This window comes from Perognathus longimembris, chromosome 7, assembly GCF_023159225.1.
Source record: "Perognathus longimembris pacificus isolate PPM17 chromosome 7, ASM2315922v1, whole genome shotgun sequence".
Lineage (NCBI taxonomy): Eukaryota > Metazoa > Chordata > Mammalia > Rodentia > Heteromyidae > Perognathus > Perognathus longimembris.
In genome coordinates this window covers 39476506-39503248 of record NC_063167.1, presented here as the reverse complement: position 1 = coordinate 39503248, position 26743 = coordinate 39476506, and positions in this window count along the sequence as shown.

Sequence of the window (26743 nt, the reverse complement as noted above, 5' to 3'; positions counted from 1 at the left end):
ATTGAGTTAAACCAGGAGAAAATACACTGAATTTCCAGTGAAATTAAAGCATATCCATGGTTTTTCTTTTAACACCCTAGCAATTAAAAACCAAACAAACAGGTAAAATCATCCAACACAATCAACCTGTTCCTAATGCTGCTGCATCTCTGTGCTTTGTTTTAAGATTATTTTCTCCTCAGTGCTACCAGAGTGAATTAATATTTCATTCAGCACAGGTCCTGAATAAAATGTTTCATTTTATATTAATTTACAATTTCTACCTCTTCTTAGCACTGGAGTATGCAACATAATGAGAAAACCATATTCTGAATGTCCCTTGATTTAAATATAATAATGAAGATGAGTGAATGTGGCTCAAGTCTGTAGTCTTCACTACTCAGTAGGGTGAGAGGTGAGGATCAAGGTTCAAAACCAGCCTAAGTAGTAAAGCACATGAGACTCTTATCACTAATTAACTACAAAAAAAGCCAGAAGTGGAACTGTGGTTCAGGTAGGAAAATGCTGCTGTTGAGCAAAAATGCTCAGAGACAGGGTGCAAGCCCTGAGTTGAAGATCCAGGACTGGCACAAAAAATAAAATAAATAAAAATAAATAGAATAATGATAATAATGAACAATAGCATGTAAACCAAAATCATATCTATTATTCCCATGTTGTCAACGTCATACGTCAGCAGTCACTATGTTTTTCATAATTATTGGCTCTGGAAGATAATATTGCTTATTACTCTATGTGTATGATCACATGGCCTCTAGAACCCTTCTGAGGATGGCCCCCTCATTACTCCTGTTTCATAGGTAAAGAAAGCAAAGCTCAGCAAGCCAGACACTTACCTAAGGATAAACAGCTAATATAGTAGCAAATCAGATCCAACATTCCAGTTTATATTCTAAAACTATCATGCTAGACTGCATCTTCCTGCAAAATAGGAGATTTCAAAAAGAAGCCAAATATCCAAGATATAATAATTTATCTGGTGATATTTATTCATTTGGATGATATTGAATATCTTTTGTCATTTGTATACCATTGCTTGTAACTCATCAAGATTATACAACTGTAAAAACAAAAACAGAACATGAGGTCATGGGGAAAGGGGTAGGCAACTGAAGAGGAGAAGGAGAAAATGACAATAGGGATCCAATGTACAACCTACAAAGTTCAGAAGAGTGAGGGAAGGGGTGGGTAGGGAAAGGATGGGTGTGAATGTTAAAAGGAGTGGCACTGATCAAGATATGTTGTATTCATAATCTTCTTTGTTAAATACAACTCCTTTGTACAACTACTTAAAGATAACAATTTTTCAAAAAACATAGATCAAAGTATCACTCACTTGTGTTCTAGCAGAGCACAGCCAAGCAGACACAGACAGCTTGTCATGTCATTCATCAGACCCAATAGAGCCTCTAATTGATGACTACATTACAGCCTTGTGCTTACAGTACTGACTTGAATTTTAAAAACATATTTGATAAATCAAAGATGTGAATAACTATTGTAGGAAGAATATTACCTTTTTAAGCATAACATTTGAGAGTGCTATTCTTAACTATGTAATGACTCATTTCTGCCTGAATATATGAGCTAGGATAAATAGGTATTGGGGATTATCTATACAAACCTACAATCTCTCTGTCTCTGTTTCTGTTTCTGTTTCTGTCTCTGTCTCTCTGTCTTTGTCTCTCTCTGTCTCTATCTCTGTCTCTGTCTCTGTCTCTCTCTCTCTCTCTCTCTCTCTCTCTCTCTCTCTCTCTCTCCTTTTTAAAGAACTTATTTTTCAATGGGGTCTTGCTACCTAGCCCAGCTGCCCCAAACCTCCCACTTTTGTCTCCTGAATGTTTGCAATTTCAGCATGTGCTGCCCTACCCAGTGGTTACATATACTCTTAGAGAAACCATTTCATTTCCCTGTTTATGTGCATCCCAGATCTTATTGCTACAGGATGATGCCACACACAAATTCACACATCTATGTACATATGTACATTCACAGTAACTGAGATGCAGAGACAAGTTACTATGAAAACCTAGATATTTACACTGCATGTTTTAAAATAGTCTATACCATTTCTGCCATTCATATGCTACTTATGACACTGTCTTGCAGCAAAGTTATCTTGTCTCTGCACATGGTTTCTTGCAGTTGAGTGGGAAGAGAAAGGAGCTCTGTAGTATAAACTCCAGCCCTGCTTCTTCCAAGAGACACCTTGGACAGTTGAATTGGCCCTTCTGAGCAACTACAGGCAGTTAGCCATGGTTATGAATGGGCTACTTATTCTGCATTGGGATCCATACTCCATAGAGGGAAGGAACATTCATTCTATTCACAGGAATGTTAGAATAGAGGTAGAAATTTCTAGTCAATTCCATACTTGCTCCAGTGTGCCTCCAAACTCTGAATTGGACCACACCTGCTGAGTGAGGGGCTCCCTGGATCAGCTCTCCCCTCCCCCCACCAGGAGCTCACTGCTTAGGGTCAGCCCTCCCACCCACCTCCAGCTCACTGTTGCAGCTGATAATTCTAAAATGTATGTGTTCTTCACTGAGTTTCATGCAGAAGGTCCTTTAGTAAAGGAGCCAGAGAAAGGGGGAGGGGGGACGGGAATCATAGTAGCTTCACTGGCATTCTCTTTAATAGATCTTTGTCAGTAATAAACTTGAGGGTGTAATTCCTGCCTGACTGACTCAGGTTCTGGAGGTGAGGGTGAGCCCCTGTACTGCAACACTTCACAGGCTGATGTGATGGCTCAAACAAGAACAGGCATACTCAGACTCTAGCACTGCGTGGCACACAATAGGTGTTTGGAGAAAGCTACATTTTGCTTTCTCATGTCATCTTATTTCTGGTTGTTCATTGGACATGGTCCAGCCTGAGTCATACCAGGGTCTCTCCTTTTCTGTTCCCTCCTCAGACAGGAGTCTGAGTATTTGTGAATAAGACTTAGATGTGAGTAACATCGACTACTCTTTCCACAGATAAGAAACTTGAGGCCCAGAGATCTAAATACCTTGTCTGAGATGTCACAGGCCTCATGCAGGTTTTGTCACTCCGTACAGCATGATTTCAGAGAACAAAGGGTAACTATATCTTCCATAGATGGTAAATTACAAGGCTGCCTAAAACCCCAGAGCTTTGTTAAGGTAAAATGTTTCCATTCTGATAGAAGAACAAGAGAGTTCCCAAAATACTTCTCTTTTGACTTAGTTATTATTCATCTCCCTCCCACCTCCACCCCATCACAAATTACTTTAGCTTGGAATACCCTGATATAGTTTATCATTCTCTTTGTAGCTCTGGCTTCAAAGCTGTTCTCAGGTGGGACAGGGTCTTAGGAAAATATGTTCCAAGAAGACTAGAGAAAATGGGACCATCTGGCACCTCTATTTCCAGGAATGTCTTAGCATATCCAAATTCCTTTGGGACAGAGGATTGGTAGGCAGCTGAGCACCAGAGGAAGAATGACAAGAGCATTCCCATCATTATGGAGTCATCTTTTTCTGTGAGCCTGAGTCTATCTTGGCCATTTCTTGCTGTGTTGTACCAGTCTGGGGCCAGGTCTCTCTAGAGCAAGTGGGTGGTCATATTGAGTGTGCCTTCCTACTCCTCAGGGAATTATGTCACGAACACCCAATCTTGTTCAACTTCAGGATTTCTCTGAAAAACAGGAGAAAAGCTGACAGTTTTCTTCCCATATCAAATACAGGAAAACAGAATGAAGAGAAATTAAAAATGTAAGATTATCCAATGTCTGCTGCATTTATTTCTCTTTCCCCTAGAACATTCTTCCTATACCTTGTTTTCCTGATGATCTCCAAATCACTCTTCAAACCCAGCTCTTGGATGAAGCTTTTTCCTATTTTGTTGCTGGCCTTTTGACTTCTGTATTACATCTTATTAAATCTGCCATCAGTATTTAATCCATCATGAGTTATTTATCATTTCTGTCTCTGTCCTTTAGAAATGCATTGATTTTTAATTTTTATTTCTTTATTTATAATTTACTTTTATTGTTAAGGTGATATACAGAGGGGTTACAGTTACATTTGTAAGGTAGTGGGTACATTTCTTGTCAAACTTGCCTATTTCCTTCCTCATTTTTCTCCCATCTTCCCTACTCCCCATTTTCCCCTCACCTGTTGTACAATTAGTTTACAATATATTGTCTTTTCAGTATCACAATTGCCTTGGTTTGCCCTTTGTTCTTTGTCTCACCATTTTTATGTTCCCCTTCCCTTCCCTAATTCAGATAAGCATATATACAATATCCCGTGGATCAAAATCAAACACAGTGACAAGGGCTAAACCATAGGGAAGAAAAATGCAAGAAAACAGAAATAATTCCACATAGTACATTAAAAACAACAACGACAATGGAAAAAAATACTTGTTTCCATAAGTTGGAGTTCATTTCACTTGGCATCATCTTATATGATCATTTGTATATAGTCATTGAGCTATTGTGATTCTCTGCTACGACTGTCCTAGACATGTACTAATTATTACCAATGATGGAAAACAGAGTCTGTGTTTCTTTGCGTGCAGCTGACTTCACTTAGTATAATTTTTGCATTGATTTTTAATAATGGTTGTCAAAGTCCATGGGATAGACAAGATCATGAAACTCAAAGAATTTATGGGACTCAAAATCACCTGGCCAGGAATTAATGGAGCAGGTTCTTAAAAATAGATCGGCTGGTGTCCAAAACGTATTCTTTTTGCCACTGGTTCCATGTAGAATTATCTGCCTTATAACAAAAGATCCAGATATGAGGATGGTTATTAATCCTTGGCCAATTATTAAAACCACTGCCTACTTGCTGCAATTCATATAATGCTGGGTGTTTCCCAAGTACTCTCTCTCTCTCTCTCTCTCTCCATATTATATATAATATAGTATATGCTACATACACACACACACACACACACACACATATGTTATGCCATCTCATCTGATCCATGATGAACTCAGCTGCCATGTGAAGTTGCAAGTTTTCAGCTCAGGAAATAGAGGCCCAAACTGAGGAGTTTTCCAAAGACATCCTGTTATGCTTTGTTAGCAACTTGTAGAAACCTGAACTCACATCTATAACTTTCAACCCATTGCCGTGTTGCAACAAATTGTTGATCTACAATCAGCATGACAGGTTGTTCTGGTGCCTGTGATACCAACTCACTCTTCTTGGTTCCACATGCTGGTATACTTTTTTTCCTTTGACCATGGTGTGGTGAATCAACAGAGCTGCAACATCAAAGTCAAGTGAGAAAAAAAAAAAAAACCTCAAGTCACTAAGTGTGGCTAAGAAATCTTTGGTCTTTCTTTTATATATCTTATCCTTACATAGTGTGGCATGATGCTACAAAGTGGATCTTTTCTTCCCAAGTGTTCTTATTTTTTCCTTTGAATACACACAAGGGATTCATACTTATGGACAACTTATGGAAAGGGTATTCACGGTCCTCCATGTTCTAGCTTTATCTTGACCTTTTCCTTTTCTGAAGAGCCAAGAGTGGGATAGTTATTATCAGAAGAAAATTAAAATTTGTTAATTTATTTTGAATAATATTTTTTGCCAAGTTGATATATCAGAAGTGCTTCTCACACATCCCATACAATGGATTGTGACATAGTGTGGCAGTATGCTGTTCTCATATGGGTAGGAAGGGCAGACAGGAATGTGCCATTGGGCTGGCATCCAGGATGTCTTTGTGCTAGTTGTGTAAAGAAGGTGGAATGAACACATTCTGATAGGGAAGCTTAAGTATTGTGACAAAGTATTGCGTCTTTGACTTGAGCCTCTTGGGACAAGCGATTTTCAAGAGAAAGGAGATGAGAGAAGAAAAAGCAACAACACCTTATGAACATCTTAACACTTTCTCCAGGGCATGAGGAGTACCGAATGGTGCTATTATAATCGGAATAGATGTTTTCAAAGGAAGTAGGAATGAGGTCTGAAAGGGAGACAGTACTTGGACACTATGTTTTCTGGGGCTTAGATTTATTCCATAGTTAGTGGGGAAGGCTGGAAGTAGGGGAACGGTGTGTCCTGGCTCTTGTACTTGGAAAGTTACTTGGCAGCTGTGATGCTATGTTATCCATGATCATAACTCCACAATGAACCTTTTGGCTCCAAGTAGGAACTAGAAGTGCTAGTTGATGAGCTAAAAAAAAAAAATCAAAGATCCCATTTTCCTACCTGTGTCAAGTCAAATAAATGGAGTCAGATAAATGTGGAAAAAAAACAAGATAGTAGCAAAATTGCCTGGAAGCAGAATGTTTTTCAAAGTCCCTAATGAGGTGTCAGTGAACCTAACGAGATGAAACTCCCTGTCCTACACCTAGTTTTTCAGGCTGTCCTTTTCTTCCAGTCATAATTAAGTTGTGAAATTGGAATTATATCCCATCATTAAAGATGAGGCCAGGTTCTTATTTCTCCGAAGAAGGCAACTCTGCAAAATCCCATCTTCCACACCCTTACTAGTTTTTTCCTTGATGTGTATACAAGCAATAGCATCGTCATTTTCAATTTTGATTAAGAAGGATCACGTGGCTCCTCATCATTGATTTTGGTATTGAATTCTGTCATTCTTAGTTAGGAATTATTAGGTAGCTTCAGTTGAAAGGTGACTGTCACGGATTTTTAGCACCATTGGCTTGTTAGCAAAGGGGAAGGTAAATGAGAGAAGAGGCATCCACCAGAACCAGCCACAATATGGATGGATTCTAGGTATATAAGAACCCTTTGACTCATGCTTTCAGAATGTTATCATAAGAGGTATGCATTATTCCCACACACATACCTGGAAACAGTCTCAGAGGTATTGGAAGCCTGCTTAAGATGCACTAGTTTGGAACAGAATCCAGGGTAGTCTTAGTCCAAACCCATCCTTTTCCCTCCACTGTAGTAAAATATGTTGTCTACATCTTAAGACAAATAAACCCACTGAGAGGATGCTTAGACCCACCAGCCATCCCTCACTGAATGTCTTACAGTGTCTCCTGAACTTTGCTAGGGCACTTTGTGATATATGATTGATTTCTATGAAAATTTCTTGGAAGATATTAGTTGTCATTAGAGAGAATGATTTACCCATACCACAGGATGAGGAGCATGCACATTCCTCCTTTCAACACTGTCTTTCAAGTTGGAAAACTCCACTGGGCAAAATGCCTGATTCTAAAGCATGCGGCAAGTCACGGACATTGTAAATACTGGGGCTACTGACATGGTGAGAGAGCCAGTTGAAAGCAAGTCTGAATTTTTTTTAAGTCTTTTCTTTTTTTTCTGAAGCCCTGCCATTCTGGGTTGTGAGAGGAAGGGAGGGATAAAGAGGAACAACAGGGAGTAGAGGCTGGTTCTGCACAAGGGAACAGCTGTTTCTGTGCAGTGTCAGCCTGCGATCCCAGAAAAGCATCTATAATAACTCACTAACTAAATAAGAGCATTATGTCCTTTCTCTTGCAGGATTATTTAAATACACGTAATGAATAGATCTAGAAAGCAGTGACTAGAAATGTGCCTGGGCCCAGAAGGGAGTTGTGTGGACCCACCACTGTCTCATTGTCACATCTGTTTGTCCCTCAGACAAGCTTTGACTCCACCTCTGCCCTAGTTTTTCTGGGAACAGGTAATCTTGCTTTCTGACAGTTCTCCTGACAGGGGCCTTGGATTTTAGCTGAGGTCTTGATCTCTCTGCTCTATTATAGATATTTTAGTATTAAAAATGCAGATAAAGTTTCATGATCCCCCTATTTGAAACCTTAAGGGCTAGATGTGTGTCAGAAATTTAGAATATTTTAGGACTAAGAAAGGCCACATGATACAAATATAAATTATATTGGTAACACCCCCTGCTAGGCTTGAGCAGCCCCCATAATCAAATACATTAATATTTCCACTGTAAAATATTCAATAAATTATGTAGTCTGCATAACCCTGTAAGTAGTATGCTGTCAGTTCAGGTTAGTTTGTCTCATAAAATTCATTCAGGTCAGCATAGATCATGTTGCTAAAATGAGCTGAACACACATTTACACACACACACACACACACACACACACACACACACACACAAGATCTGATTTTTTTCCAGAGAGTTGCATATTTTGCTATTTTCAGATAAGACATTGCAGATAAGTATTTTTTCAGTATTTACTATTGCATAGCCAATGTTCACATAGATTGAATACCTACTGCTATGTGCTGAGTCCTGTGTTGAATAGTTTGTGTTTTGTGCGTAAGATGTCAGAGCTTGCAAGTACACCCTATATCTTACAGTTTGAAGCTGGTGGCACACATTCAAGCCACTGGCCACATGCAGTTCTTGAAACCTAAGTTACATTCAATAATAGTTCAGTTTCTTGGTTGTGCTACTGAAAACACCACTAGTACTCAGTGGCCACTGTACTGGACAGCATAGAACATGCCCATCAGACAGATGGTCCAGGTCAGCACTTGTCTACAGCTTGTATAGCATCGCAGTATGGGGCACAGATTCTGCAGATGTGTGACACAGGATGCTATAGCCTAGGTATGTGTCCTTTGCCCATTTTTTTGCCCTTTTGATACATTTCCTTCTCGGTACACTTCATTGTTCTCATCTTTAAAAAGAGGATAAAACTAGTGCCTAGTTCATTTGTGGTTTTTCCATATGAAGCACTTAGAGCAATGGTTTGGATGTGTTTAGCTTCTGGTAGGTATTTGCTACTTGGTATGACTGTTACTGTAGATGAGCATGTCAAGACATGGAAAAATAGTTTAATCATCACTTTCCAAGTCCTTGCTTGGAAAATGAATGTCCTATAATCACCCCTACCCCAAGACAAATGTCTTGGTTATTCCCACCCCTGCAATACTGAAGGAGTAAATGAAGGAATCTTAGGGCATTGATCTGGAAGCAAAGAACAAGGACACACTCTGCTACTACTGGCTCAATGGCTGGACTTTAGGGTGAGGTTAAGCTGGAGAGGACTCCAATGAACCATGGTCATCTTTTATTGATTCCTCAGAACAAGACTTGATTCGTATCATTTACTTCTACTCTATTCCATTTTCCTGTTTCTCATCTTAATTTAAATTAGCCATAATTTGTCTATCATTGGACATTGAACCTGCTGTCAGGACTATACTTCTGGGATACTATGTTGAACCTTCATTGATTCTGTGTGACAGTGGTCAACACAGAAATACAGCAGAACTGCTGCCTTCAGAGTCACCTAACAAAGCCTGGGGTCATTTGGGATAGAGGCTGCAGCCTGGATTTGGAAACAAACCACTGGGTACAACATGATGGCGGGGGGTGAGGGTGGGGTTGTGGTTGACCTTCAGGCAGTGTCACATGGGCTGGGCCAGTCTTAGGCCTGACTGAAGATGGACAGTTATATTACATCGCTCCAGGTTTTTTAGCACATTTCATCATTTTGACCTGAGATAGTAATTCTGATGCTATCTGTGTTGTTTGTTTTTGTAAATCCCAAACAGAAAGTAGTATATGACTACAGATCTCTGAGCAGACTGAGTACGTCAGTTGGGTGACTCAGGTAGTGAATTTCTTCTGACAGAAAGGGAAACCTCTCATTTTTGGAAAACACAAATACAAATCTTGGTGTGTGTGAATAATTGATATTGTATATGAAGCACAGATCATAACTTTTGTATGAGGGGCAAAAATCTTGTTGTATACATTATTAGTATCTATTTCCAGGAGCAATAGGATAGGACAGCATAACCTGCCATTTGGGAGCTTTTGGAAAAACAAGTCCTTTCAGAAGGCATTTTGATTTTGGTTGTTCATTAGCTTGCATATCCATTGATTTTGAATTTTGCATGAGTAAAAATTGGCCTGCTTATGAGTTTGTAGTTTTCCTTTGGTCAAAAATAATGAGAGTTTTGGGGCTGGGGATATAGCCTAGTGGCAAGAGTGCCTGCCTCGGATACACGAGGCCCTAGGTTTGATTCCCCAGCACCACATATACAGAAAACGGCCAGAAGAGGCGCTGTGGCTCAGGTGGCAGAGTGCTAGCCTTGAGCGGGAAGAAGCCAGGGACAGTGCTCAGGCCCTGAGTCCAAAGGCCCAGGACTGGCCAAAAAATAAAAAAAAATAAAAAAAAAATAATGAGAGTTTTGCTAAGCATGGAGTAGTATGCCTGTCTTCCTATACGCAGAAGGCTGAGGCAGGAGGACTGAGAATTTGACACATAGTGAGAGTCTCAAGAAAAGATCTTTTTCATCATCATTTTTGTTTTGGTCCTGGCCACTAGCAAGGGTCTAGCTTATTTTAATATTCCTTTACAGGTATTTCCATATTCTTTCCTTATCCAAGTTTAGCATTAGACAATTGAATTACAGAATAAGGGAACAGAAAGAAGAATGCAGTCTCAACTCTACCTTCTTTATCTTCCAGAGGATGAGCTTAGAAATCTAGGGAGAACAAGGCTTGTTCTACGGTACCATGGGAGAGTCAGTAGAGAACAGATGACAGAACTAGAATTTCTGTCTTTGACTCCCAGCCCACTCATCAGACAAGTTCCAGTGAAAACAGATCAAGGGAATTAGATGAGATATGTATACTGATGAAGCACTTTCTCCATGCAGATAGTGCAGCCAGAATTACTTCAGGCTTTTGACTATTGTGTCAGATAAGAATACATGTAGCAAATAAATTACAACTTATACTTGATTAAACAAATAATGTTGCTTTTTTTCTCTAAGAAGTCCACATATAGGAAATTGTGAATATTGGTTAAGTTTTTCCAAGATGCCTCTAGGGACTAAGTTTCTTTCTTCATTGGTAACAAGATGGCTGCCTCCATGCCACACATCATGCATGTCTTCAGGAGAAACGATGATAGAAACCTAGATCTTTCTCAGAATACTTTTTTCCTTTTCTTTTTAAAAAAATGTTTATAGTCAAAGTGATGTACAGAAGGGTTAGAGTTTCATACTTAAGGCAATGGGTACATTTCTTGTATAACTTGTTACCTCCTCTCTCATTTCTCCTCTTCTCCCCTCCCCCTTCCCCTCCCTCCCATGTTCAGTTGGTTTACACCAAATGGTTTTGTAAGTATTGCTTTTGGAGTTGTTTGTCTTTTTATCCTTTGTCTCTCGATTTTGATATTCCCTTTCACTTCCCTAGTTCTAATACCAGTATATACAGTATCCAGTGTACTCAAATGAGATACAGTGATAGTGAGGGTACAACCACAGGAAGGGGATACAAGAGGAACAACAACAACAACAAAAAGCTAAGGTTTCACATTGCATGTTGAAAATGATTACAACAGTGATATAACACTCATTTCCATAACATGGAGTTCATTTCACTTAGTGAAATCTTATGTGTTCATAAGGGCATGGCTATTGGGCTCTTGTGATCTTCTGCTATGACTAGCCTGAACCTGTACTAATTATTCCCTATGAGGGGAAACCATTGACTCCATGTTCCTTTGAGTCTGGCTCATTTATAATTTTTTCCAAGTCCTTCCATTTCCTTACAAATGGGGCAATGTCATTCTTTCTGATAGAGATTGGGAGAAGATCTTTCCTGGCCATACAATGGACCAAAGGCCTCATATATAAAATATATGCAGAACTAAAAAAATTAAGTTTCTCCAAAACAAATCCTCAAAGAACCAACAGCCCCCTCAACAAGTGGGCTAAAGACCTGAAAAGAGATTTCTCTGAATAGGAAATGAGAATGGCTAAGAGACACATGAAGAAGTGCTCTGCATCTGGCCATAAAAGAAATGCAAATCGAAACAACATTGAGATTCCACCTCACCCCAGTAAGAATGTCCATTATCAGGAAAACTAACAATAACAAATATTGGAGGGGATGCGGCCAAAAGGGAACCCTACTACTTTGTTGGTGGGAATGTTCAGCCACTCTGGAAAGTGGTAAGGAGATTCCTCAGAAGGTTAAACATAGAGCTCCCCTACGACCCAGGAGCCCCACTTTTGGCCATCTACCCAAAAGATTACAAGCAAGAACAGAGTAAAGGCACCAACACAACAATGTTCATCACAGCACAATTTGTCATTGCTAAAATATGGAACCAACCCAGATGCCCCTCAGTAGAAGAGTGGATCAGGAAAATGTGGTACATATACACAATGGAATTTTATGCCTCTCAGAATACTTTTAAAGGAGTTCTACTTTGATTTAATTGTTTAAAACTATGTCATCTGCCCACAAAATTCCAAAAACCAAAACCAACCAAACAACAACAAAAAGCAGGGAAATGGAGCATTTATCTTTCTAGCTTTGTCATTAGGGTGATATTTAAAAAATAATTAACCTATCAATGGAGCACAGACAAAGACAAATCACAATGTATAGAAACTACAAACAACTGGCATGACTGTAATAATATATACTGACTGACAGTCCATTTTGTTTACTGTACACAGTAGCTAGGGGCAATTGTTAAAATGATATGGGTAAATTCTCAATGATGTTTGAACATTGTGAATCATGTACCACTGTGCATGTTTGACATCAGTGGTGGTGTTAATGTCTACAGCTTTGCTCTTTAGGGTCTATAATAATCATGTAATTCTACATTATTACATGTAAACATCCATAGCTGATGAGGAAATGAATGAGCATAATGGTGGTTCAAGAAAATTTTATTTACAATAACAGACAAGGAAGCCAGGTTTGGCCTGTGGATACAATGTGATGACCCTGAACTACAGCCATCTCCATTTTAAGAAAACCTTGGCAAGGGGAAATTGGACTGGGATGGAAGCTTATCTCTTTCTGGATGGTAATAAAGAATCACTGCTAACGTTTTTCCATTCTAGACTAGATCATCTCTTCAGTGCCCTATGGATAGCAATGTGTAGGAAGCCATTTCTTGCTGCTTCAGGATGTTTTATATCTTGGCGCCATATTCTTACCATGACAGAGACCTTACCTCTAAAGAGAACAAATTTATGACTTTCACTTTGGGAGGCACTGCCTGTCAGCAAGAACAGTCAAAATGCTTGGGACACTGAAGAAAATCATGATTATTAAAATGCTTCCTGAGCACCAAAACCGTGTATGCAAACTACTCGAGACAGCCTTCCTGTCTGCAGATACTCTTGTAGTTCAAGGACCTTCCATGGTTCCCAAGGATTGCGCACATTTCCCAGCATCCCATCTGCCCCTGTTTGAGCTCCTCTTATCTTACCTGCAGCAGCACAGTCTGTCAAGGGAGTGTATTAATTGCCACAATAAGGTCATTGAAGTGAGCTCTTCCTTCACACGAACCCCCAGGGGATTCTAGTACACAAACACAAGCCCATACTCATACACTCTCATTAGAAAGAAGTTTTTGCCATTCGTGCTTCAGCCCTCGACAACAGACACTTTATGATGGCAGAGTGGATGATGGCAAAATAAAACTGGAACTTGTCAGAATCAAATGTTTGCTAAGGGCAAAATATGCATGTCTGATGTCAGTCATGTGGAAGTGTTCAACAGGAACACTTTGTCTGGGTATTCTGAACCCTGGATCACCAGAACAAGAACCGGAATCCTTGCCATCATCCTTAATATATCCCTCTCCTGTCTACCTCTGGACCAAGCAATAGTCCAGTCCTTTCTGATGAGAATTTTTCCCACCTTCTCATCTCCTGCTGGTTTCAGACTTCCTTGTCTGTGTTAGAACCTCACAGAGTATTCACTCTGCCATGCTGGAATTACACATCTGTCTGTCTCTTCCACTCAGCTGCTGGGTCTAGAAGGACAGGGAACATGTGTGTTTTCCTTATCTTTTATGCCCAGTATGGAGCCTGGCACTTCACCAGAATTCAGTCAACAGTTTATCCATCCCTCTGCTCAAAGGAGAACTGTATCTCACAGCAGTATTTTCTCCGTTTGAAAAAAAATCTTTGGGAAAAATGGGCCCAAAGCCTTCATAGTATTCCATTTTCTGGTGGGAGTATTTGATTTGGATTGTATCCCCCACTTGAAAGAATCAAGGCAGGCTTTAGATCATGAGGAACTATGTATGTGATTGCCTGAAGTGTTGCTATTTAAAAAAAAATTCATTCTTCATGAATAATGATATGCGAATGAAACTATAGTCTACTTGCTCTATTTGCCAGGTACTGTTATTAAGAATACATTCATATCAAAGGTTTCGTTTCATTTTTACTATGCACCTGTAAGGTGTCCACTACTATATCCATTTTTTTAAAGAAGAGAAACAGAAATATTTGGGATCACACAGGAAATAAAAAGAATATAAATACAACTTCTGCTTCCACTGAATCTATCATCTAATTGGGTCATGAACTTATTTTTGAATCATTTAATGTATTTATTGAATGCTTCTTATGTGCCATTCACTCTAGATTTTTAGATAAAGATGTGAAGTAGGGGGACTATGCTATTTTTTTAAGGAACTTTCATTTTTGAGAAGAGGAGGGAGAGATTAGCACTAGTAGGACTAGGCTATTGCTTTTAAGGAACTTTTATTTTTGAGAAGAGGAGGTAGGCAACAAATGTCAATAGATAATAGGGAAAATGTTGTTTGACTGGGATAAGTATGACTGAGTGATTGGCAAGTAGAAGGGCTATTCTAGTTGGGGTGGTTAGGTCAGGGTGGCCTTCTTAAGAGCTAATGCTTGAACTGGAGATCCACAATGATGCTGACTAAAGGATGTGACATCATAGATCACTGGGCAGAGGAAACAATAGGATCCAATGTACTTGGGCTAGATAATAGGGAGAGCGAGAGTACAACTGTCACAAGAGGGTCAGAGATAGAATGAGCTTAGATCTGTATAGGGCTTAGTTGGCTATATTAAAAACCTTTGCAGTTATTCTTAATAAACTGGGACATTACTGCAGCATCTTAAGTCAGTGAGTACCTGTCCTAAATTCCTAAATACCTCTGGCTATCTGGTGAAGAAAAGGTAATAGGAAGATTAAGAGGGAGAATTATGAAGCTAAGAGATTTGAAGGGAAGAAGTGAGGGAAGGAGAGACTTAAAAGGCACAAAGATACATGTGGGAGGGAGGGCACAAAAGAGGGAGAGATAGAGGAAAGGAGAGAGAAAATGAAAGAATGAATATATGTTGATGTCAGTGGATGGCTTAGGATGGTCACAATGAAAATAGAAACAATTGAATAGGCCCAGTAAAAAAGAGAGGCAGAGAACTCAATGAGCTGAGAGCCATAGGCCCAGTGTAAAATGAGCAAGCTTACTACAGCATACAGAGAAAAACCAGGATGACACTCAAGCATCCTCTTATTTGGTGTCTTCCAAGTTGTATTCCAAACAAATACCACATGCTGGGCGATATTCAAGTAGTTGTTGAAAAAGAGAAGATTAAAAAGAGTAACATTTAAAAAGAATTTAAAAAAATCTGGACAGCACTGTGTCCTGTGTCCTAGTGACTGCTGCCCACCAGGCCTACAAAGCACACTAGGAACAAAACCAATAAAAAGAGCTGGAACACTTTTTCACAGAACCTCTTCTCTGGCACGAGCTGTCCATGCAGTGGACAAGAGGATCTCCAATAGCATTCTTATTCATAGCAAGATTTGCCCCAGAAAGTGACTTGCCCAAGATCATACAATGGAGTAGAAGCTCAGCCTGGCTTTTCTGTTTTAAAGATACTATGCTGCTTCTACACCAGGGAGCCATCTACATTTGCAGAGAAGAATTGTGCTATTGTGTTGGTACAGCCCTAACTACAAATAACATGCACCCCAGCCTGCTGCAGAAACAAGGCTCTCTGCCCCCCACACCACCCTCCCAGTAGGGCTCTAACTCAGAAATAGCGATGCGCCTTTGCCTGGCCAAGATGTCAGGCCTATAAATTCTCATCCTAATGAACAACAGGGAGTTGTAAAAACTGCACACAGTGAGAAATGCAAGTTCTGGTGGCCTGAGGAGTGTAGGTACTATTGAAGTATGTTTGCACATTTAACTCCCTAGCAACATTCTAAATAATAATGGGTTATAATCTGGTGATAATTAACATTGAGCCTAGACTCAGCAAAAACAGACCAGTGAGATTTTTGTGATTTGAGAGAGCAGAGATGCAAATTGAACTCATGAGGGACCTGCCCATTGCTGCAGAGGGTAGAGTGCATCTGTGTTCTCAGGTTTCAAGGCAAAGAAAGTGGCTTTCAGGATCAGATTTAATTCTGAATTTTTTTCTACAGTCTAGTTGGGCAATGGTGGGTGAGTTGTTTGACTATTCGCACCTCTACTTCTTACCTGCTAAATGGGGCTAATGTGTCCTTGCAAGACTGACAAGGAAGAAAATCACATCATGTCTGCTATGCACCTGAGATACCTACCTCAGGTGTAGTGCTTGATAAATGAGAGTTACTGCAATTATGGATATAGTCTCTCTTTCAGCTAAATACCAGATCATTCTGATAATGTTTGTCACAGATAGCCTCTTTAATATTCAGCAATTTATACACTCAAATTGCCTAAGATACTGAATTGTAGGTGGCAAGGCCCTCTTTTAAAATGACTTAGGTTGAAGATCAAGTGCTGTAGTTTGCTTATAAGTTGGGGGAAATACTTGGTTACTTTATGTCTTCGTGACAAGAGGTACTGTGTGGTTTAGCTTCAGGGACAATTGAAATCCAGGAATCAAGTAAAGCAACTGTTTTCCCTGTCTCAGGACTCTGTCCTCATTCTCTGCCATCAGCTTCCTGAAGTTGGAAGGAAATGCTGCTGACAAATATTGAGAATTCACTTAAGACTTTTGAACATTTTCATAATAAGGGAAGAGTCCCTGGCTCAGGTTAGCATAGAATGGGTTACCACAAGATTAGGACCAATGACCTGTGGTCACAGTGTGGAAGCCAATGAGAACACACTGGTATCGATGTGGGAGAGAAGAAGTTACTGGGGAGAAGGCTACAAACATAGGGACATTAAAAGTATTAGGCTGGAAAATTAGAAAAGTGTTTGAGAAATCCAACGGATAGCTACTCTTTTGGCTTGTTCAGCTTCTCTGCCTTCTTTTTACCCTTGGTTCCCCTGCCCCAGCCCCACTTTGCCATTGGAGAACTACCATACCTTTTTTTCATGTACTTTGACTGGTATTATAAGTCATCCTTACTTGAGTATATTCTGCAATACCCTTCTTTTTGTCACATTTCTGGCCTAGATGAGTAAATACAGTTCTAGTTTTCCTAGTGAATTTGGTTTGTAAGAGCATGACACATGGTTTAGAGCAGAATATGTCTGTTGGCAGTTTCAAATACCCATGATGGAGTTCTCCCCATCAAGACCTCTACAACTGGATGGCTTTTCTCCTACCTGAAGTCTGATTGCTTAATTCTTTGGTTGTTATAGATGATCTAGGAAATCCTCCTCATTTCAAGTGACAGAATTCATTTCTGTTGCTTTGGTCCTTCACAGAAGCAGACATAGGCCACGTATTAATCAAACCCATGTTCCTCTTTGCCCTTACCCTGAGTCTATATGGTACCCAAGATGCTCCATAAACAGGCAATAGTCTTGTTCATTGCTTAAACTTCCCTTATTTATTTCTAAATCTTTTGTCCTCTTTCTTCAAAGAAAACTAAACCAAGCCAATATGCAAAACAATTTTAAAAATGCTGGGCTACTTGGGTAAAGAAAGCCAAAACCCTAGAGGATCAGGCTCTATTTTGCTCCTCAGGAATGTTTACGGAAGCCTTGGATTTGAGAGTATCTCAGGTCCCTTTCAATGCTAAGGCCTTGTAGTCTGTCCACCTACCAGGGCTACCTTTGAATACTGTGTGTGTGTCTCTTCCTCAATAACTCATGCTGTTCTCTGTATCTCAAGCCTGTTCTATTTGGAGACCTAAGAGATATCTTGCTCTATCGTAGCATCTTAACTTAAAAGTGCCTGGCACTCTCCCTCTCAGCTAAATATTCTATGTGTAAAAGTCACTGGGGTATTTCATGCTATTTGGGGCATTTGTATGTCATTAAGCATAAGGCAGCCCAGGTTAATTGAAATTGTTATTTTTGGAATATAAATTATTTCTTTCTATTAATTGAAGCTGCTCTCTAGAATAAAATGTTTTATGCTTTGTAGTTCACAGCTGTGGTTCTGAAAAGTTCATATACATTAAGATCACTGGATCTCAGATACAGATTTCCAGATGCTATTTTCAAAGATGAAAGTTTAGTATGGTCCTGGTGAATTCTGGAAATCTGAATTCATAGAATGTAGGAATAACTGGATTTATGCTGGGTTCTGGTGGCTCATGCCTGTAATTCTAGGTACTCAAGAGGCCTGGACCTGTGAATTGGGGTTCAGAGCCACCCTTGGTGGGAAAATACAGGAGAGTCTTATTTCCAATTAACCAAAAAGAAAAAAAAGATAGAAGTGAAGATGCTAATCAAGTAGTAGTGCCAGCCTTATGTGTAAAAGCAAGAAGAGGAGTTCCCAATAGCCCCCTCATCAAGTGGGCTAGAGACTTAAAAAGAGACTTCTCTGATGAGGAAATGAGAATGGCCAAGAGACATATGAAAAAGTGCTCTACATCACTGGCCATAAAAGAAATGCAAATCAAAACAACATCGAGATTCCATCTCACCCCAGTAAGAATGTCCTATATCAAGAAAACTAACAATAACAACTGTTGGAGGGGATGTGGCCAAAAGGGAACCCTACTTCATTGTTGGTGGGAATGTAAACTGGTTCAGCCACTCTGGCAAGCAGTATGGAGATTCCTCAGAAGGGCTAAACATAGAACTCCCCTATGACCCAGCAGCCCCACTTTTGGGTATCTATCCAAAAGACCACAAACATAATCACACTAAAGCCACCAGCACAATGTTCATCGCAGCACAATTTGTCATAGCTAGAATCTGGAACCAACCCAGATGCCCCTCAGTAGAAGAATGGATCAGGAAAATGTGGTACATATACACAATGGAATTTTATGCCTCTATCAGAAAGAATGACATTGCCCCATTTGTAAGGAAATGGAAGGACTTGGAAAAAGTTATACTAAGTGAAGTGAGCCAGACCCAAAGAAGCATGGACTCTATGGTCTCCCTTATTGGGAATAATTAGCACAGGTTTAGGCAAGTCACAGCAGAAGATCACAGGAGCCCAATAGCTATACCCTTACGAACACATAAGATAATGCTAAGTGAAATGAACTCCATGTTATGGAAAGGATTGTTATATCACTGTTGTAACTACTTTCAACGTGCCATATGTAACTGTAGCCTCTATTATTGATGATCTTCTTGTATCACCTTCCTGTGGTTGTACCTACACTTTCTCTGTATCTTATCTGAGTATTTTGGAAACTGGGTATACTGGTATTAGAACTAGGAAATTGGAAGCGAATACCAAAATCGAGAGACACAGGGTAAAAAAGACAAACAACTACAAAAGCAATACTTGCAAAACTGTTTGGTGTAAATGAACTGAACAACTCATGGATGGGGGAAGGGAAATGGGGAGTGGGAGGGGGAATGAGGGATGAGGTAACAAACAGTACAAGAAATATATCCAATGCCTAACGCATGAAACTGCAACCTCTCTGTAATTCAGTTTGATATATATATATCCTGAGTTCAAGCACCAGTCCTGGCACAATAAATAAATAAACTATACTCACATGACTACTGACCTCATTGAGTTGTTTTCTTTCTCAAATGGGGTGGTATATTAAGGTGGTCAGCTTGCTATCTGGCTTGACTTGAAAAGTAGGGAAGTAACACCATTATTATTGTTAGTGTGATTCATGGGCTCATCCAGTACTGACTGAAGTAGACATAGAAAGTGATAACCAGTCCATCTCTTCATTCTATCTGTGACCATATCTACTACATTACTTCAGGTTTACCACCATGTCCTACCTGTAACCTTACTACATATCTCCCGTGTCTTGATCTCTCTCACTTTATCCTCCTCTGTGTGTATTCTCCAAGGAACATGCAGTTATTTTTCTAGGACTCAAAGCTGATGGCATTGGCTTTTGCTGACAATCTCCCCATAGCTCCACATTGTCATTAGAATAACATTGCCTTGGTGTCTCATTGGTGTTCTGTGTGCTGTGGATTGCTCACAATAGCAAATTTCTCTCTCAACTTCATCTCTTGTTCTCTTGATTTTGCAGCCACAATGATCAAAGTGTAGGTCTCCCAAAACCCTCTACTCACTTGCCTGGAAGGCTGTACTTAAAACATGCCAGCTCCATTTTGGCCTGGCCAGTGGCCCTTCAGGATTCTCTTTGGCTGTTCTACTCCTGTGTGAAATCTTTTCTGTTTCCTCCAAGGTGAATGTAGATTCCTTTTCAGGTGCTTCCATAACATCTCATATTGTCATTGTCATAAACTTACCCACTCTGTTGAAGTTCTCTAGGGGCTACTTCTCTAGAGAGGTATCCCAACTCTTCTCACCTACTGAGCAACAGGTGTTAGTGACTGCCTTTAATATATTTTGGTCCTTGTGGCCCAGCATAATGGCTAGCACATAGTGAATTCAAATGCTTAATACATACAAGAAAAAGAAATGGAGGGAGGGAGGGAGGGAGGGTGGAAAGGAACAATGGAAGAAGGAAGGATGGGAAGACAGAAGGAGTCAATAAAGAATGAAGGGAACAAAGGAGGAAGGCAGAGATGGAAGAACAAGATATATTTTGACTGAAATTGGATAGCTGTGGGAGCACAGAATCTAGCACTAGAGAGGACAGGACTGGCAAGCATAGGTGGGACCACAGTTTCTTCAAGATGACTCAGTACATGTCTGGCATCTCTCCTGAAAGACATTCATGGCAACAAGGAAAAACACTTGGTTGCAAACATAAAAACATAGCTTCCATATTGTTCCAGTCTCTGAAAGCTCCCAGGGGTTAGCAAGTCACTTCATGTTTTTTTTCTGGAAATTTATTTTTCTCATCTTTAAATGGGAGTCAGTAATACCTCCTCCAAATAGTAGTTTTGAGAATTAAATAAAAATATGTATTTAAAAAGTGTTTTGCTAATTGCAAAGTCATGGTTTTTGTTAAGACTTCAAGCTTCATAAAGACAGTATATTATATGATTTACTTCTGTCTCTCTGAAGGGCAGCCTTGTGAATGTTAGATAAAATTTTGTTAATGGATAGCAAATGAATGAATGCATAAATAACAGGAAGTCTGAATGAGTAAAGGATAAAAATTATGTATAGCAGTAGGAGTCAATGGCTTTGTTAAGATAAATTGGATATTTATTCATTCCCTCTTCATAGAAAAGTCCTTAAAGTAGAGACTGTTTCTTGCTTTTCCTACCACTCCTGTTTTAGAAAGATACTTAGGAAATTGGTGTAAATATATGCAACATGTCCCAAGATTTCAAAGAGCAAGGGTATGGATCATCATCCTCAGTGAAGAAACTGAGGCCCAGAGATATTCAGCAAACTGCCCACACTTGGATTGCTGATAAAGAGCAATGTAAAAATTTGGGACTAGATCCCAAATTTCCTCATTCTCAGTTCATTGTTTTCTTTTCTCCCTAAGTCTCTGTGGCTCTTGTCCTCACTCCCCTGCCAGCACTGTTTCTGATATAAAATAATGCATGCATGCACACAACACAATGCAGGCCAGAAAGCAATGGCAGCCCCTGCATTAATGAGCAGTAAAAAGGAAATCCTGCTAACTGGTAGAAATGAGTGTTTACACATAGAGCCTTGCTTTTAACTGAACAAGACCTAATTTTAAAATGTATTTGATTATTCTTAAGCCCAGAGGGCATTTAGAAATCATCATGGCTCTGCACCCAAACCAAGAATATTCCTTGACCTTAAAACTGTCTTTTTTTGGCAGCCATCTTTTTCAGAACTCAGTCTCACAAGAGTGCCAAAGAGCAAAATTTATGGCGTCCTCAGAGTTTCTGTGGCCACAAATCACAAGACTTTATCAAACAGAAAAGGAAGTTTGCCTCGGAGGGTGAGAACATACTTTTCAGATATAGCATTGGGAATACAAACAGGCCAATTCAATTTCTTATGGGGTCATGGTTTGTAGCTTTATTGAATGTACGACATTCCCTTTTGAAAGTCCATGGGATGTTTTCACTTCAGAGAATAATTTTCACATCCCATTCAACACCAAGAAATGGGTAATTATTATATCACTTGGTGGTTATTTATCACAGTTTGAATGGAAATAAATTGCTTCAAAGAGAAATCATGTTACATGGTTACCTGTCTGCCCTATTAATCTTTTGTTTAATTTTCTTTATTTTAATGTGCATACCAATGTTGCAACCTGTCTCATCTGTCTCCCTCAGAATTCCCTCCAACGGATTTAAATATGTTAAGAGAAATTAAATAAATAGGTTAAGGAAGGCTGGGGAGTTGGGAAATGGGAGTTTAGGTGAGAACAGCAATTTATTTCTGTATTAGCTCTCTTACTTCCCTTAGAAAAAGAGCAGACTAGAAATAAAAAAATGGGGAAAATGCATGGATATTCCTGTAGTACACCAGCTACTGAGGATACAAGTGGTAATTACTGTATTTTATGGGTTCAAGCTCTCCACAGTATCCACTCTGCCAATTTTTCCCAGTGATTTCATTTTGACTAATAAAATCTGCAGATTTCCTTTTACCTTGAAAGCATGAAATCTGACTTGCCTGAGCTTCACATTTCTGCTTTACTCGTCTAAACCCCGAAAATCTAAGTGAAAGGATTTTTCCAATTCAATTTCACAAATGCTTATTTAGAGCACTGTGCTAGATATTAGATATCTGGATGTTTTTCTCTCTCTCTGGGTCCACAGCCTCCTAGTAAGACACCTTTTTTTGTACTTCCTGCCTTGTGACTTATGTATGTGGGCAAGACAGTACTCTGTAGACTGCAGGAGACTTCTCCTGAGAATTCTCTTCTTCTATTTTATTTGGAATATTCCTAGAAGGACTTCTTGAGAGAGAAGCTGAGCCTTCACAGGTTCCAAAGAACTGCTCAGCAAGGGATGTAAAAAAGGATTTTATTTTCCTTCCAAGTGGGAAGTACAGCGAGAGAGTGAAGAAACCAAGATGGGATCACCAGTCAGAAAATGTATAGTGTGTAGGAGTCCATTTTCCACTGAGTAGAGCCACTGAGGAAATGAACAGAGAAATGATCTAGGAAAGATGAGATGGGGTGGTGATAGCAGCATGAGGCTGGGCCCAAATTTCAGAAAGACAAGTGAAGGAATCACTACCAACAATGCAAAATTTATTAACTAATTAAACTCTTTAAGATAAGTGGAATCTTCTTTTAATAAAAAATAATGACAAAATCTCCAAGATGAACACATATGCACAATGGAATCTTACTCATCCATTAGAAAAAATTGTATTATTTGTAAAGAAATGGAAAGACCTGTAAATGTAGACAAGAATGTAGTGTATATTCTACAAAATTGAGAAGAGTAAGGGAAGGGATGGATAGGGGAGGGATGGGTGATAATCTTGAAATTCAACACTCACTATTGTTTCCTCGACTCAACTCTCATCTTCTTCCTTGCCCTTACATTCTTTTCTCTTTGATGTTAATTTTCCCCTTCTTTGGAGAACCCAGGACCTTTGAACTCAATGCCAGGACCCATACCAAATACATTTATTTATTCAGCAAGTACTTGTTGTTCAACTACTCTGTGCCAGCTATGTTGTCTATGTGGGGCATATAGTTGTCCATCATTTAGAAGAATCCCTCATTGAGCAGTTGCTTACATGTCACTAAATGATGACATTCATTCCTCAGAGTAAGTTGGCAAAATATAGCATGATATCCTGTTATAAAGGCTGTACAGATGGAGAATCATTTGATAAGTCCTGGAAAAGTGAAGGAGCACTACCAATATAATGCACCAGTTCCCCTTCTAGGCATATAACAAAAAGAGAGGAATATAGAGGTTCAAAGAGACACGCGTGTTTACAGCAACATTATTTACAATAACCAAAAGTTGAAATATTCCAAATATCCAAATGAGTGGATGAACAAAGGGTGTTATATACGTTCAATGTAATATTATTAAGCTTTAAAACATCATAAAATTTGATACAAGTTACAACATGGATGAATCCAAAGACCTTATCCTAAGTGAAATAAGCCATACACAAAAGGAAAAATACTACACAATTCCACTAATGTGAGATATTTAGACTAAGAAAACTAAAAAGACAGAGAAAGTAGAAAATAAGTTATTGGAGGTTGATGGGAGAAGAATGGAATTAGCACTTAATCAGTACAGAGTTCTTCTAGGACTGTGAAATTGTGATGGCTTCCCCACATTCTGAATGTACCTAATGCCACTTACTTGTATACTTGAAGACATTCATAATGCTAAAGTTCATATTGCATATATTTTTGCCACAATAAAAATATTTAAAGGTAGTTGTGCATATGTACACCTTGAATCCCACCTACTTGGGAGTTGGAGGTAGGAGAATCATAGATGGAGGCTAGCCTAGGAAAATTTGTAGGACTTATTTGAAGAACAAACTAAAAACAAAAAAGGATGGCTCACATGGCAGAACATGTGTCTAGCAAGATAAAGGGCGAGTTCAAACCTAAGTAATACTACTACTATGTAATAATTATAATAAGTAAAAATTAAGATGCAACAGATATACTAAGTCTAAGATACTATCAGAATGATGGGAAGAAGATTATTTTTAGATTTTGAAAGTGATATGGCTCTCTGAGGAAAGGATGTCACCCCCACTTACATGCGACTCATGTGCCCCTGTGGCTGGGTATGAACAGGCAGCAAATTGTTGAATACCCACAGTTTGGACTGAGACAGTTCTGGTGTCAGCCCCATTTCTGTGTTTACTTACTAGGTGACCTTGCATGGCAAACATAGCTTCTTTGGGTCTCAAGTCCCTGGCTTATTTGTAACAATGATACCAAGATCACCCTCACTTGATGTTAGCAGAAGTCCATTAGATATTGCTGGAGAGATCCTCCAGTACAGTGCTTGGTTCCAAAAAGATCTTTAGCCAGATGGTGAGAGCAGCCATCTATCCCTGCTTTGATGGCAAGCATCTTCTCAGATGTGTTTGCTACTTTGTATGGCATAGGTAGCTAAATGTTTCCTTCTCACCCTGTCTGGCACATGGTAAATGCTGAATAAGTAGATAATAATTTGTTCCTGGCTCCTTAATTTTGACTTAGGCAGTATTAACACACAGGAATGCACCTCACATAATATGGGCCATATAGATGGCAACAAGTGAATGTTAGCTTTATTTTTTTTTTCTTATCTAGGGAATTTATTTATTTATTTATTTTGAATAATTATTTATTTATTGTCAAAGTGATGTACAGAGGGGTTACAGTTTCATATGTAAGGCAATGGGTACATTTCTTGTATAATTGTTACCTCCTCCCTCATTTCTCCCCCTCCCCCTCCTCTTTCCCCTGTCCCCAGATGAGTTGTTCAGTTGGTTTACACCAAGTGATTTTGTAAGTATTGCTTTTGGAGTTGTTTGTTTTTTTATCCTTTGCCTCTCGATTTTGATATTCCCTTTCCCTTCCCTAGTTCTAATACCAGTATATACAGTATCCAGGGTACTCAGATGAGATAAAGTGATAGCGCGGGGACAACCACAGGAAGGGGATACAAGAGGATCATCAACAATAGAAGCTACGGTTTCACATGGCATGTTGAAAGTAATTACAACAGTGATATAACACTTGTTTTCATAACATGGAGTTCATTTCACTTAGCATCGTCTTATGTATTCATAAGGGCATAGCTATTAGGCTCTTGTGATCCTCTGCTGTGACTAGTCTAAACCATTCACTCCACCAGCCATCTGATTGCCAGATAGTAAGAAAGATACAATTCCTATTGTTAAAATTCTCACTTTCTTACAGCCAGACATTCCAGTGAAATAAGCAGGCACTGGGCAATTACGAAGGAAGGAAGTGGCCTCAAGGACACAAAAAGGCTTGAGTACAGGACCTGAGCTGAATCCAGGGAGGATGTGGTCTGGGAAGGGAGCAGGCATAAAAACTATGACAGACTCACAGGCCAGAGGCAAAAGAAGAGCTTAACCTTGTGCAAGAATTCCTCAGCTCAGATTGTTCCAGCCTTACTGATACCTATCTGATACTTAGTGATTCTTTTTTTTTCAGTGAAATGTTGACATTTATATTGAACTATGCACTAAACAGAACTTAGTGATTCTTATCTGAGTTGCATGGGAGAAGCTGCTCACCAGTTGCCCATCTGTAGTCCCTCTCTACCTCCCTTGACACCTGCTCCAGCTTCAAGAAATTCCTGGGTGTACCACACTCACTGTCTCCCTTTTCCTCTGCATCATCTTTCTGGGGCTACCATAACTAGGCTCCACAGCCTGGGTGGTCAAAACCACCCAACTTTTATTTTTTCATAGTTATAGAGGCCAGAAATCTGAGATCTCTATCTTCAAGGCTAGTTTCTCCTGAGACATCTCTCTCTTTGACTTCGTTGAATGCCATCTTTTTAGGGTCTTTTACATCATCTTCCTTCTACATTTTCTGTGTATGAAGAATGACAGAAGGGAGGCTGATCAAGATGTATGATACACATAAATAGACATGTTAAATGAAACCCCCTTGTACAACTATTTAAGATGATAATATTAAAGGTATGAGACAGTATTGCATTAACAAAGCATAAAATGACTTCTATTAAAAAAAGAATATCAAACTGGGAGCCAATGGCTTATGCCTATAATTCTAGATGCTTAGGAGTCTGATTTGAAAGAAAAGTGGTTTGAAGCCAGTCCAGGCTGGAAAGTCCATGAGACTTTTA